We start from the raw sequence: 13,456 nt of genomic DNA, 5'->3' as shown, positions 1-13,456 counted from the left end.
TCTCAAGATAAACAAGGATAATTTAATGCATTGTGGTAATTAGATGTAGGCTACAATAAGCGCATATTTAACCTCTATTCAAACTTTCTAATGTTTTCTTACAAAGTTTGTGTATTGTAATATATATATATATATATAGCATAATTATGATATTTGATTTGATACATTTGATAATATAAAAAATTAAAGTTAAAAATATATTCAAATTAAAAAATTACTAAGTTGTTTATTTCTCTTAAGGTAAATGACATTGTAATTGCATGGTGAAATTGTTTCATATCATTATGCCACCAGCAGAGGGAGGTACAGGGTACTGTATTGGTGATATTTGGTCTAAATTACAGGGTCTCGTTTGTTTTTATTGTAGGTGTTTGCTATTTAACAGTATATATGTGCCTTTTTTAATTAACTCACACAATAAATGTTTATAACATTAGACCAATTCTTCAAAGACTTTATTATATAAAAGTTCCTTTAAATGCATACATTAAAAATGATGTATGCTCATGTTGCATTGCATTGATTGTACATTTTTTATAAGACTCCCTTATTATGACATGACGTTCAGATGGCGGTCCTGTACTGCAGCTAAATTGGTGGAGAACTTAGTATGTATTGCAAATGTCATGGGTTCGATCCCCAGGGAACACGCGTGCTCATTACGTTCTTGAATGCGCTGTAGGTCACTTTGGATTAAAGGGTCTGCCAGTGCCAGTGCGTAAATGTAAATGAAATACCGTCAATTTTGAAAGTAAGCCAAAAGCGCCATCTTCTGGCAGTATAAACACTCGCCACTAAACAGCTGTCTTGAATCAATATTTTGAATAAATTAACATTTAAAAATTATATTTATTTTTCATAGTTGTGTTTTGTACAGGTATCGTCGACTAAAGTCTGTCTCATCCTTTCCAAAAAAAATAAATAAATGCAACTTACTAAGAAAGAGGGGAAAAAATTGTAAAATATAAAACACATTTTTTACAATATTATTTTAAAATTACAATATTACTATATATAACAAAAAAGTTATATTGAAAAAATTAGAAAAAAATGTAATAATTATTACAACAAACTGTTGAATTTAAGTAAAATCAAATATTTTGTTTTAGTAAAAATAAGATACATTTTCTGTATTTTAATATATATATATATATATATATATATATATATATATATATATATATATATATATATATATATATATATATATATATATATATATATATAATGTAATCTTAATAAAAAATATAAAAAATAAATGTATCTTATTTTTATCGCAAACTAAATCGCGTAAACACCACAGGCTGTGCCAGTATTTTCCAGTGGGCGGGGCCTGGAACGCCTTTACACGTCATTCAATAGGCGTGACCATAGACGTGAGAGCCATCGGTGGGCGGGATCTGTTTCTCCTTTACGTCATTCAGAAGGGGGTTAGAGATGAGGTGGGCGTGTTTTCGGAGCCTCTGCTGCATCAGTGAATGACATGAGGATGTGAGAGAGAATCAGCGACAGCAAGACGGACGGAGGCTCGATATGGCCGTATGATTTTAAGCCATCCTCGAACGGACCGATATATTGACGATGAGGATTATTTTAAGGGCTGACCGAGAAACGGTAAGACATGTCTCTTTGGCTTTTCTCAGGAAAATGATTTTGGGATATGGAGCATCCGTCTGCATTGAGAGGCAGTGCGCACCCGGGTCAGGTGCACCTGTCTTCTGTACGTGCCCGGGCGCTATACGGCACATCTTGCGGGTATACAGTGATTTTTGGTTGATGGTGTCTGGAATGAACATGGTTATGAGGGCGTTTTTTATCCCATCACCAGCAAAGGCTTTGCGACTGGATGGGGGGTTGAATTGTCTTTGTCTGTAGAGATAATATGACTATATCAATATAGGCTGGGATTGTTGCGTAACAGCGCTGATAAGGCAAAAATCTGTTCATGGATGAAAAAAAAATGTGATTAAATATATTTCATGTAAGGGTTTGATGTTATCTTGTTGGCTTTCTATACCTGCTAATTGCAGACTGAAATGAGCGTGCCTTGCTTTATATGTGCCAAACAGACCTATTGGTTATTTAGCCAATTAATTATTTTAATATATATATCATATTTTATAGGTTTTGTAGGCAGTGGGTACCTGTAAATAGCCCACCTATGGCCCATGCAGACTCCTGGGCTAACAACTTAGGCCTTGAGTTGTGTTTTAGCCTCAGTATTTACTTTTCATTTATTTGAGGTTAGGCTGTTGATTTACGTGTCTTTCTGCCTTTAGTACGTACGTTTACACTTAAACAAATAGGTGTTAAAAGCCAGAAGAACCATATGGTTGCACGGTTTTATATATTACATATTAAAACATTTGTTTCAGGTTTATGGTAGTTGAAAAAGGTTTTTTAGACTAAAAAGACATGGTTCTTTTAAAAACCTTTGACTAAAGGTTACTTTGCGGAACCAAAAATGGTTCTTCTGTGGCATCACTGTTTTTATTTTTAATGGTGTATTATTTGTTACAGGCCAAAAGATGTATGTTGTTACATACAGTTATGATTTAATATATTATTGTCTGGACGTATTTTGACATAGACAGTTATGTTACAAAATATAATCTACTCGACATTCTGTTATCAAATGTTACCCATCTGCCTAAATCACTTACTATTATCATTTCCTGCTGATCCCAAAGTTAGAATCTTTAAAGAATCCGTATAGAGCAGTTTTCCATATCCCTACTGAATAAAACAAGCTAAAACCAGCCCAAGCTAGTTGGCTGATTTTAGCTGGTCTCCCAGCCTGGTTTTAGCTGGTGTAGCAGGTTGGTTTTAGATGGACTTTGGCCACATTTTTAGCTGGTCAGGCTGACCCACCAGCTAAAACCAGCAGTTTGACCAGGCTGGTAGACGAACTTTGCCAGGTTGGGAGGACTAGCTTAAACTAGCTACTTTCATCAGAAACTATGGCTGTCACAATGAATAAGTAATCCTCTTATCGTGATTGTTTGACCTTATCGCGATAATTTCATATCACCGCAATGATTGCAGTTGCACATCTCTCTAAAAACACAAGGGGGAGCTGCAGGAATTTTATTTTTTGCAGCCACTATAGACATGTGGTCCAGTACTAATATGATCTTAGTAGGGTTGCTCTGGTACAGTTTATTTTGATTGCATTTTTATTTTGAGTTATTTTTTAGACAATTTATTGTGTTTATTTGTGGTTATAAAGAATTTTCACTTTTTGAAGGACATATTCGTTAAATAATTACTTTTAAATATGTGGCAAACCTTGCAAAAGATTTCATTTAAATAATCACAACAATGTGTGAAAATTATTTCATGAACAAACAAAAAATGTTTGAGAATTAAATGTCAAAGCAATAAAACAGACAATTAATCGTCATAATCGTCAAAGCACTAAAACAGGCAATTCATCGTCATAATCTGCACAATTTATTAGACAATTAACCACCAGCCAAATTTCATAGTCCTGACAGCCCTATCAGAAACCAGATAAGACCAGCCAACCAACTTAGCCAAGCTGCCCAAAGCTTCCTGCCTGGTCAAACTGGTTTTAGCTGGTGGGTCAGCTTGTCTTCCAGCCTATAACTAGCTGGGTCAGCCAAAAAGTGTCCAAACCCCCTCTAAAACCAGACTGGTAGTCCAGCTAAAACCAAGCTTAGGCTGGTAATAGACGATTTCATCAGATGCACGTGCGTTATGCGATTATGCGTCTGGTTGGAACTTTGCTTCCGGTTTCTGTTTGTTTAATGGTCTGACTAGTTGCTAAACTGAACTCTTGAACAAATACCTCGTCGAAAATAACTAATGTTTTGGTTTCCTAGGTAATCTGCATGTTGTTTATTTTGCTTGTTATATAAATAAACTACTTAAAAGGACTTTGTTGTTATTTATTCTTAGCGGAGTTTACCGGAAGTTACGCGTGTTCCACAAAAGCTGCTTGTTTATGTTGTTACTGCTGAAACCGTCTTTAGCTAGCTGGGTCAGCCAAAAAGAGTCCAAACCCCCTCTAAAACCAGACTGGTAGTCCAGCTAAAACCAAGCTTAGGCTGGTAATAGACGATTTCATCGGACGCACGTGCGTTATGAGATTATGCATCTGGTTGGAACTTTACTTCCGGTTTCTGTTTGTTTAATAGTCTGACTAGTTGCTAAACTGAACTCTTGAACAAATACCTCGTCGAAAATAACAAATGTTTTGGTTTCCTTGTTGTTTATTTTGCTTGTTATATAAATAAACTACTTAAAAGGGCTTTGTTGTAATTTATTCTTAGGGGAGTTTACCGGAAGTTACGTGTGTTCCATGAAAGCTGCTTGTTTATGTTGTTACTGCTGAAACCGTCTATAGCTATTTATTTCACTAGTGTATTAACAGTGTATGTATAGTGCTGTTAAGGTCCTGGAAGGGACAAAAATATAAACATAAATGTCTTTGGGGCAGTTTGCCTGACAGGGCTTATCCTAGTCCCAGAGCAAAACGCATGTCTAAACTGCCTTAAATTCAAAACACCTTGTACTGACATATGTTATCATATATCAGTGCTGTTGTTTTGTCTCAAGATGCACACCAGTATTGTTTTTTTTTGTATGGTTCGTTGGTAAAACTACTTAAATGCCCTAATATAACTAAGGACCAGTCCTGGATTAATCTAAACCCAGTCTGGAAAACTGCCCCTTTATGTTGGAAATAAGTCAGTCTTTCCCTCCACCATAGTTTTAAAGTTGTTTGCTTAATAGCTATAAAGTCATAAACAACCTAAATTAAGATCTGTACCTCACACTCAGAATAATCAGGTCATGCAAACTACTTTATTACGTTAAATAATGATGTTTTATTGTGTCTTTGGAGCTTGACAGACGTGGTCACCATGACCTGTCATTGTATGAAAAACAGCTGAATGAAGATTGATTAAAATTCCTTCTTTTGTGTCCCATGGCAAAAATTATAGCATACAAGTTGAACCACAAGGAGATGAATAAATAATGACAAAACCTCAATTTAAATCTGTCAGTCCAGAAAAGTATTACATAAAGGCTGAATTCAGTCTTGGCTACTATCACGCACTTGTCTGATTGTTTTAGCATCAGACCGCACCCAGAGGATCACTGGCTGATGACTGGATGATGACAGCATCTCAAGCAATAAAGCACTTGAATTTTGTTTTCATTGAATTTATGTGGTCTTAATAAACAGCTTGTCAAGAGAGGTTTTGTGGACATTTCTGGGAAGTCCTCAATTGTCCATGCAGGACGTAAATAAAAGCTAATGTCTTTCATCTCCCTGTTTTGTCTTTGAGCGCTCAGCCATTCTGCGTTTTAATATTTTACTAACCACGTAAATGAAATGCCACCAGTAATATTAATTTCTAAAGCTGCAATAAAAATTATGCCCCTGAAAACTTTTAATAGTGACTTACAATTTCGGCTGACAGCTGTAATTTGTACTAGAGGGTACACGGAAATAACAAAGCGACATAGAGAGATAGAGAGATATTTTATTGATCCTTGGGGGGAAATTTCGAAAAGGCCAAACAAGTCCCACTCAAATGCGAGAAACGAGACACGTTGCTTCACAAACAGGAAACTGCATTCCAGTACATGCCGTGATTCTCCTCAGAAAGCAGAATAGCATAGCTTCTGTCTTATTATTAAATGTTTCACAAATTAGAAATGATATGATCTTCACTTAAAGGTGCCATAGTACACATCAAATTAAGTACAATGTTGTTACAATGCTAAAAACAGTCAGACTGCTGAGTTAGCACTATATGCTAGTTATGTTATATGCTAACATTTAGGCATTTAGAAACGGCCATTAACAATCTCCAAACAATTGATTATTTCTCAAATTACGTATCTTCGTCTGATACAGGCTCAAATATAAGGTCTGTGTACATACACACAGAGCTACTGAAGGAGCTGCTCTGTGAAACAGCCAATTAGAGCAGAGCTCAACATTATTATTCATGAGACTTTCAAATAAGGCAAAAATAGACTATTTCATTTTAAAGGCAAATCCTAGGATTGTAAATAGACATGCAAAACTCTCTCTGGATAATTTTTGTACTTGATAAAGCCACATACCTTCTATGTAATAATTTAACATTATTTTAATGCATACTTTGACACCTTTTATATTTTAGACGCTGTCCAACCATTTACCACACACATTTGGCCCAGGTCTGAGGCATTCTAGGTTTTTGATTTTTAAAATATGGATTGATACGGACGCAGATGGGTCGATTAAGGCAAGGCATGAAAGCAGAAACCACTGAGGGCTTGTGTGTTTCAGGGCATCAGGGGGACAATGTTTGGCATCTGATTTGTCGCTTCATAAAATTGTGTCCATGTCACAAACACTTTATCAGCAGAAAGGCTGAGAGACGATGATGTCACAATCAGTCTGGTCCTCTCCACATCTTGATATTAAACTACAGGGGACGTTTCACAAGACTTTTTTAAGATGTCAAATAAATCGTTGTTGTCCCCAGGGTACGTATGTGAAGTTTTAGCTCAAAATATCATATATATAATTTATTATAGCATGTTAAAATTGCCACTTTGTAGGTGTGAGCAAAAATGTGCCGTTTTGGGATTTAAATGCAAATGAGTTGATCTCTGCACTAAATGGCTTGGGTTGGATAGTGCAGATTAAAGGGACAGTATGTAGGGTTTTAAGTGTTTTATTAATCAAAATCAATGTCATTATTCATAAATATGTCCTTATCGGTGTCAAATGACCTCTGCCAATGATCAGATTTTTCTTCGTAAGCTTATAATTTCTTCTCTATACTTACATTGAATGGGTAAATCCAAGGAGGCTTCCATGCAGTGGTGGACGAATTACACAAATCGTGTACTTGAGTAAAAGTAAAGATACCCAGGGTAAAATATTACTCAAGTAAAAGTAGAAGTACTTGCTTAAAATTTTTACTTGAGTAAAAGTACAAAAGTATCTGCCTCAAAATGTACTTAAGTACAAAAGTACTGTGATTTATTATGGCCGTATAATTTTTGTCATAAAACTTAAATTATGTGAAATAACTCTCTTGGCTAACCAATCAATTAATAAAAGGACATTAATAAATCAGACACTGAAGTCTATTAAAATTATCATAAGCCTAAAACCTTAAAAACAAAAAAATGTCCTTTAGCATCAAATGAAATAACAGGATTTGAGAGCAGTAAGTCTCATTTCAAGATTTATTTGTTAAATAATTTATCAGTTTAAGTGTAATAAAAACTTGACTTAAGCACAGGTTCACAATAGTTTTCAAAACATTAAATACATAACGTTATCTAGAAATCAGTCTCCCTTTCTTTGACAAATAAAACAAGCCTTACAGAATATAATTTCAGAAACGTTTCATGTGCTTTAGCATGTCATATGTATATTGTAATACATAATTAAGTGTATTTATATATTTTGGAAGCAAAACTTTTGAAAATATTAATAACAATCTCAGTTAATAGGGAGCCCTCCAATCTACCTGCCTGTTTAAGCATCATACACTGAATGGCTAGTCCAGAGTCGTATAAAAATAGAGTTACGACACTCACATAGACGACCGTTGTAAGAATGGAATGCGGAAGTAACAGCGTGTCATGTAGTGACCGGTAGTGACGCATAGTTCCAAACGCAGCACTGAAGCCCATTCATTTCAATGACACCTGCTGGTAAATCGATGAAATTACCGTTTCTCTTTACATTTTCAGACATTTTATGAATATAGTCAACAGTGATATTTTATGAACTCTGCTGTAGGTAATGATTATCGTTAATAATAAGTAGAATTTTTTTTATATTTTAATGAGTTGTGTATAATGTGTGAATAATATAGATTTAATGGTTTAATATTTTATTACTGGTGGCCATCTACTTTATACTTATCTTTTTTATATATTACGAGTAACACTAGGGGGCAACAGCGACAAGCTAAATGCCTTATAAGAAAGTCCCACTGCTTCACAATGCTGCTGTGTGTTTCATTGTGTTTGGTAAGTAATACGAGTGATGTATCCTCGAAAATCATGTATAATTATATTAACATTTAATGTGTACTATAAATACAATTAAATATGAATTTAGTGTGTTTCTGTTATGCTTCACTGTTACAAATAACCGCGTTGGCGATCTTTTTTGTGATTTTAATATAGTAAAAGTGTAGGAATTATGTTTTTAGCAGATTGATAGCCATTTATATAGCCATATTTTTGCTATAAAAATAAAAGATAAACTGTGTTGCTGTAGTTGGTATAGATAACCACAGTTATCTTTGGGTCATCATTAACTGTTTATCTTTATTAACTGATTTACTGTATTTCCATCACTCCCTAGTAAAAAAAAAACGTTATAAACATAGTAAGTATAGTGATCAATTCACATTACAAGCTAATATTTACCTAAAATAGCTGAAAACCTATGCAAACAGATTGACAGCCCTGCTTGGTTAGGAACTGTAGAACGTTACATGAATCACGTGACCGCGCGGCGGCGAGATCAAAGCGTTTCGTAACTCTCTCTTTATATGACTCTGGGCTAGTCAAAATGTCATTTATATTTTACAACAGTGTTGATAGTGATTAATTGTCATTTCAAAATAACAGAACACTGAGCTTTAAATACAATGAACTTAAGTGAAACAGCTAACTATACGGCTAAAAATAGCTTCAGCCTGCATAGCTTAAAGTTCATTCATGATAATGTCGTATATATTTTAGCAACACTATTAACAGTTTTCTGCAAGCTACTGTTAAGATTGCTCATTTAAAAATATAAGCAGAATAAAAATGGCTTACCTCTACGCGTTTCCTTAGATTTGAAAGAGTATTCTTTTAAAACGAAATAGCACAGTTTCAAGGCAGGCAGAGAAGACACGAAGGACTCGTTCTTTTATTCAAGGACTTAAAAAAACTCGCGTAAATAAGGCCATTGTTGTTGTGACGGGTCAGTTATCTCCTCCGTTGTTTTTGAATGCAGTTTCATTCTCCAAACGATGCATTGGCTGGCTGCTGCACTCGCGTGACTCGCGTAGCTTACATGAAACAGCCCGGCAACCAAAACAAGTTCAAAACGAAGCGTATGCTGTACCCTGATTGGTGGTTTGACGCATCACGTGTGCATCTTAGTTTTTTTTGTGCAGCTTTAGTTTGCCCAGTTACGTTTTTTATCCACTGATAAATAAAAAGGAACGACCGATTTTTTAAAATGTAGTGGAGTAAAAAGTAAGATATTTGACTTTAAAATGTAGTAAAGTAAAAGTAAAAGTCTTCCAAAATAAAAGTACTTGAGTAAAGTACAGATACGCGAAAAAACTACTTAAGTACAGTAACGAATTACATTTACTTCGTTACTGTCCACCACTGCTTCCATGTTATTCCGCCATACTGATGAACTATAATAGCAGAGAGGGACAAATAGCACTAGCTTACCAACGCTTTTCCACAACGCATTTTCATTCAGAACACATAAACTAGCTGAAACGGACAAGGAGATCAGTGATTACATAACGGCTACCGTAGTTGCAACACACATTTGGAAAGCGAGGCGCTAGAGAGCACTATTCGTTTGAATATTCGTTCCGTATGACCTACGCACAACTATAACGAGCCCTTAAGCCCGGAGTATAGTCTGTTTTATTACGTATACGCAAACGTATGCACACGGTCTAAAGCACACCCTTGCAAAGTATAGATGGTTTCATTGGACGCATGTGCGGTGACGCGATTACGCATCTGGTCTGAAACTTTACTTCCGGTTTCTGTGTGTTTAACTGTTACTCTAAACTGAAATCTTAAACAAATACCTTGTCGAAAATAACAAATGTTTTGGTAATCTATGTGTTGTTTATTTTGCTTGTTATATAAATAAACTACTTTAAAAGGGCTTTGTTGTTATTTATTCTTAGCGTTTACCAGAAGTTATGTGTGTTCCAGGAAAGCCGCTTGTTTTTGTTGTTACTGCTGAAACCGTCTATAGTTTATTTGATTGTAGGTGTACGCAAAAATTTGACGCATGCGCTTTGCGACAAAACCTCCCAAACGACATATTACATTCTCCTGTAGGTACATGCACGACTTTTCTGAACAATGTATGCAGGGTTTTAAAAATCTCGGGTGATGCATGTTTTTTTTTTTTGCACTCTTCTGATGACGAAAATTGCGTCACACGGACCTTTGCGTACGCATAAAAACTGGACCATATTTCAGACTTAATGCAATGCTCTATCACTGAGCAATACAGGAGCACAAAATGCCACAACAGTTTTTATTTTGGGTGAATTGCCATTAACAAAATGATAACAAGAGTTTATTAAAAGTCCCTGTAGTGAGAAATCATTTGTATGCCTAATGTAAAATGTTTATGTAATTAAAAGTGACATAAAAATAATGTTCTTTCACATCTTCTTGTACAGTTCTCTGTTGTTATACAAGATTTTTTTTCAGTGAAAAACACTCCCCATTTTTATTTTTACTTCAGTTATATTTAGCCAGCTTGAATAAAAGTTGTTTAAATATAGCACATTTAAAGACGTGCAATAAATATTCCCTTTTAAACTTGTGAAAAACAAGAATATATTGTGCTGCTTTTGATTTCGAGACGTCTCAGGGTTGCGTAAATGGAAGCTCATCCCATGGAGAAAGCTTCTTGTTTTTCCTATAGCATTCCATCTCCCTCCCACCTAATTCTCCAGGAGTTTTAGTCCTTGAGATGAGATGAAATGAGTCAAGTGGCCCACAGCAATCAGTGCTCAATCACCGCACGGCTTCTTTGAAGTGCCACCCGCTCCCTCCGCGGCTCCGCAGGTGGGGTAGCGATGTTAAGTGGTCTGTCCAAAAGCAGGGAGAGGTCACCCAGAGGGCGAAAGGGATTGTGGGGAGGATCGGTCCAGGGAGACAGGGAAAGCTGATGGAGTGTTGGGTCAGAGAGTGGTTATCTGGGGCGGTCAGGTCACCCTGTGATGATTTTAATTTTCTGTGATCTCTCATTCGTGCTCTTGATCAGAAGGGACTGTGTCTCTAATCTCAGTGTTGACGTCTGTACTGATCGTCAGGCTACACATATGGCCGGATTCCAGATAACTTGCTTGTTTTGAATGCAATGTTAATAGAGGGTCACAAGGTTTTGTGGCCAAATCAAAACCGGACAGGCACTTTAAAACTTAGTAGTATGTGTTTTGTTGAAGGTAGGAGGTGCATTGTTCTGACCTTGAAAATGTAGTGCATTTGATTATTCATTATGCAGTCGATTAGAAAAATGTCAATTGCCTATCCAATAACATTTGTGTTTTTCAATTTCTATAATTCACTTGCCAATAGTGACACATGCAGAGAAGAAAATTTATCAGCCATAATAAATGGCTTAAAACAATATTTTGCATAAATAATTCACAGTTAATAATAATAATACAAATAATAATAATAATAATAATATATTTACTGTACTATACTTTAGTGCTGCTTACTATAGTAAACTGTACTGTACTGTTTTATATAATGTTACTGTAATTATTTAATACAATATTAAGGTTAAAAACACATTTGTGTTTTCCAATTTCTATAATAAACTTGCCAATAGTGACAAAAGAAAATGTACTATCCATAAATGTTTTTTTTTCATAAGGCTTAAAACAATATTTTGCATTCATAATTCACATTTAATAATAATAATAATAATAATAATAATAACAATACTACTACTACTACTGCTAGTACTACTACTACTACTACTAATAATAATAATAATAAAAATTATATTATATTTACTGTACTATACTGTAGTGCTTGCTATTGTAAACTGTACTGTAGTATATTATAGTGTTACTGTAATTATTAAATACAATATTATTATTATTTACTGGAGTTAACTATAGTTAATAATATATATTACATTAATTTTTCAAGTGGGCTGTGTCGTTTCTATTTTTTTTTACTTCAGTAGGCTTATCTCTACTGAAAAGACCAGCTAAAACCAGCCTAAAGTTGGTCTCCAAACCTGGTTTTAGCTGGTTAAGCTGGTGTAACAGGCTGGTTTTAGTGGGGTTTTGAACACTTTTTTGCTGTTCTTTTTAGCTGGTCAGGCTGGAAGATCAGCTCACACACCACCTTAAACCAGCTGCTTGACCAGACTGGAAGCTTGGCTAAGCTAGTTGGCTGATCTTAGCTGGTTTAGGATGGAAGTAGACAGTTTAAGATGGTGCTTCAGCCTGGCAAAGCTGGTTAAGCTGTGGCCAGTTGCATAAGATAATACGACTAGTCTTAAAAGTTAGTCATGAATTTTTTTCTTCTAGACTGATCATAACTGTTTAAAATTTGTTACATGGAAAGATAGATTGGTCTAATTTAAATCCAAATAATACGACTCAAAAGCACTAACTAATTGTTGGTTAGTCAGGCTCATTCTTAAGACGCAGTCTTAACTTCACGGGTATGTTTATGCAACCGGCCACTACAGCCTATAGTCAAGCTAGAGGGTCAGCTGGTTTTAGCTGGTGGGTGAGCTGGTTTCCCAGCCTGACCAGCTAAGACCAGCTTGACCAGTTAAAAAAAGAGGCCAAACCCCTCTAAAACCAGCCTGCTACACCAAAATAACTAGCTAAAATCAGGCTGGGAGACCAGCTTAAACCAGCCAAACAGCTTAAGCTGGTTTTAGCTGGTGTTTTTAGTAGGGATACTTAAGTTAGACCTGTGATTGTAGATATACCAGATCTGGTCATCGGCTAGCTCAGGGTCATTCCTAGAGCTCTTATACGTCGAAGAAACTGTATGATTTAAAGCAGGGGTTTTTAGGAGGACCCACTATTGGGTCACACAGTGGGATCAGGTGAGTTGCACAAAGTCACTTGTTGTAGTGAATGACACAAAAGTGACAAAAAATGACAATTAATGGCAATGGTTTTGATATCAGGTATTTTGGGATTTTTGGGGATCTATTTAAACATTTTGGTGGGTCCTGAGGCAGATTATATATGTCTAAGTGGGTCACAGAATGAAAAAGTTTGGCAACCACTGATTTAAAGTTTAATAGTGGGACCCTAAACTCTATTAGGTCACCAACCAGGAGCTCTATCAGTGTTTGAATCCCACATTATCCCAAGGGAAATCACCAAGGACTTGTTACAGTACATGCCTGCACAACCTCTAGATAAACTACTACAGTATGAACTCAAATATTTATTGAGACATTTGCATGTTGTATGTACAGGGTTTCTTGTAACGCTTACATGAAGAGGATGCATATGCCTTAATACTGTATATCTATATAAAGAATTGCATTCAAGATGGATTTAAGTTTATATTCCTTCACTTAATTTGAACGGTCGTAAATGTGATATGTACACCAACATTATCCCTGCACTCATGTTAAAGATAAATTAACCGCTGACTCCTATAATAAATGGTTATAAACTCTTTTATATGTGTGCTGTGAAAAGGT

The 13,456-nt window shown here is 35.5% G+C and overlaps 1 protein-coding gene across 1 annotated transcript in view; it reads left to right on the top strand.

Annotated features, from left to right (window-relative positions):
• The first annotated feature begins 1,432 nt into the window (after positions 1-1,432).
• Positions 1,433-13,456, top strand: part of otud7a (OTU deubiquitinase 7A) — an 87,150-nt gene continuing 75,126 nt past the window's right edge. The window contains exon 1 of the mRNA XM_055192383.2: positions 1,433-1,614. The gene's annotated coding sequence lies outside the window, so the exon portion shown is untranslated. The remainder of the gene's footprint in view (positions 1,615-13,456) is intronic.

Source organism: Misgurnus anguillicaudatus, chromosome 6, assembly GCF_027580225.2.
Source record: "Misgurnus anguillicaudatus chromosome 6, ASM2758022v2, whole genome shotgun sequence".
Classification (NCBI taxonomy): Eukaryota; Metazoa; Chordata; class Actinopteri; order Cypriniformes; family Cobitidae; genus Misgurnus; species Misgurnus anguillicaudatus.
The sequence above is the reverse complement of the archived record's forward strand: the minus strand, read 5'-3'. Positions and strand labels throughout refer to the sequence as shown.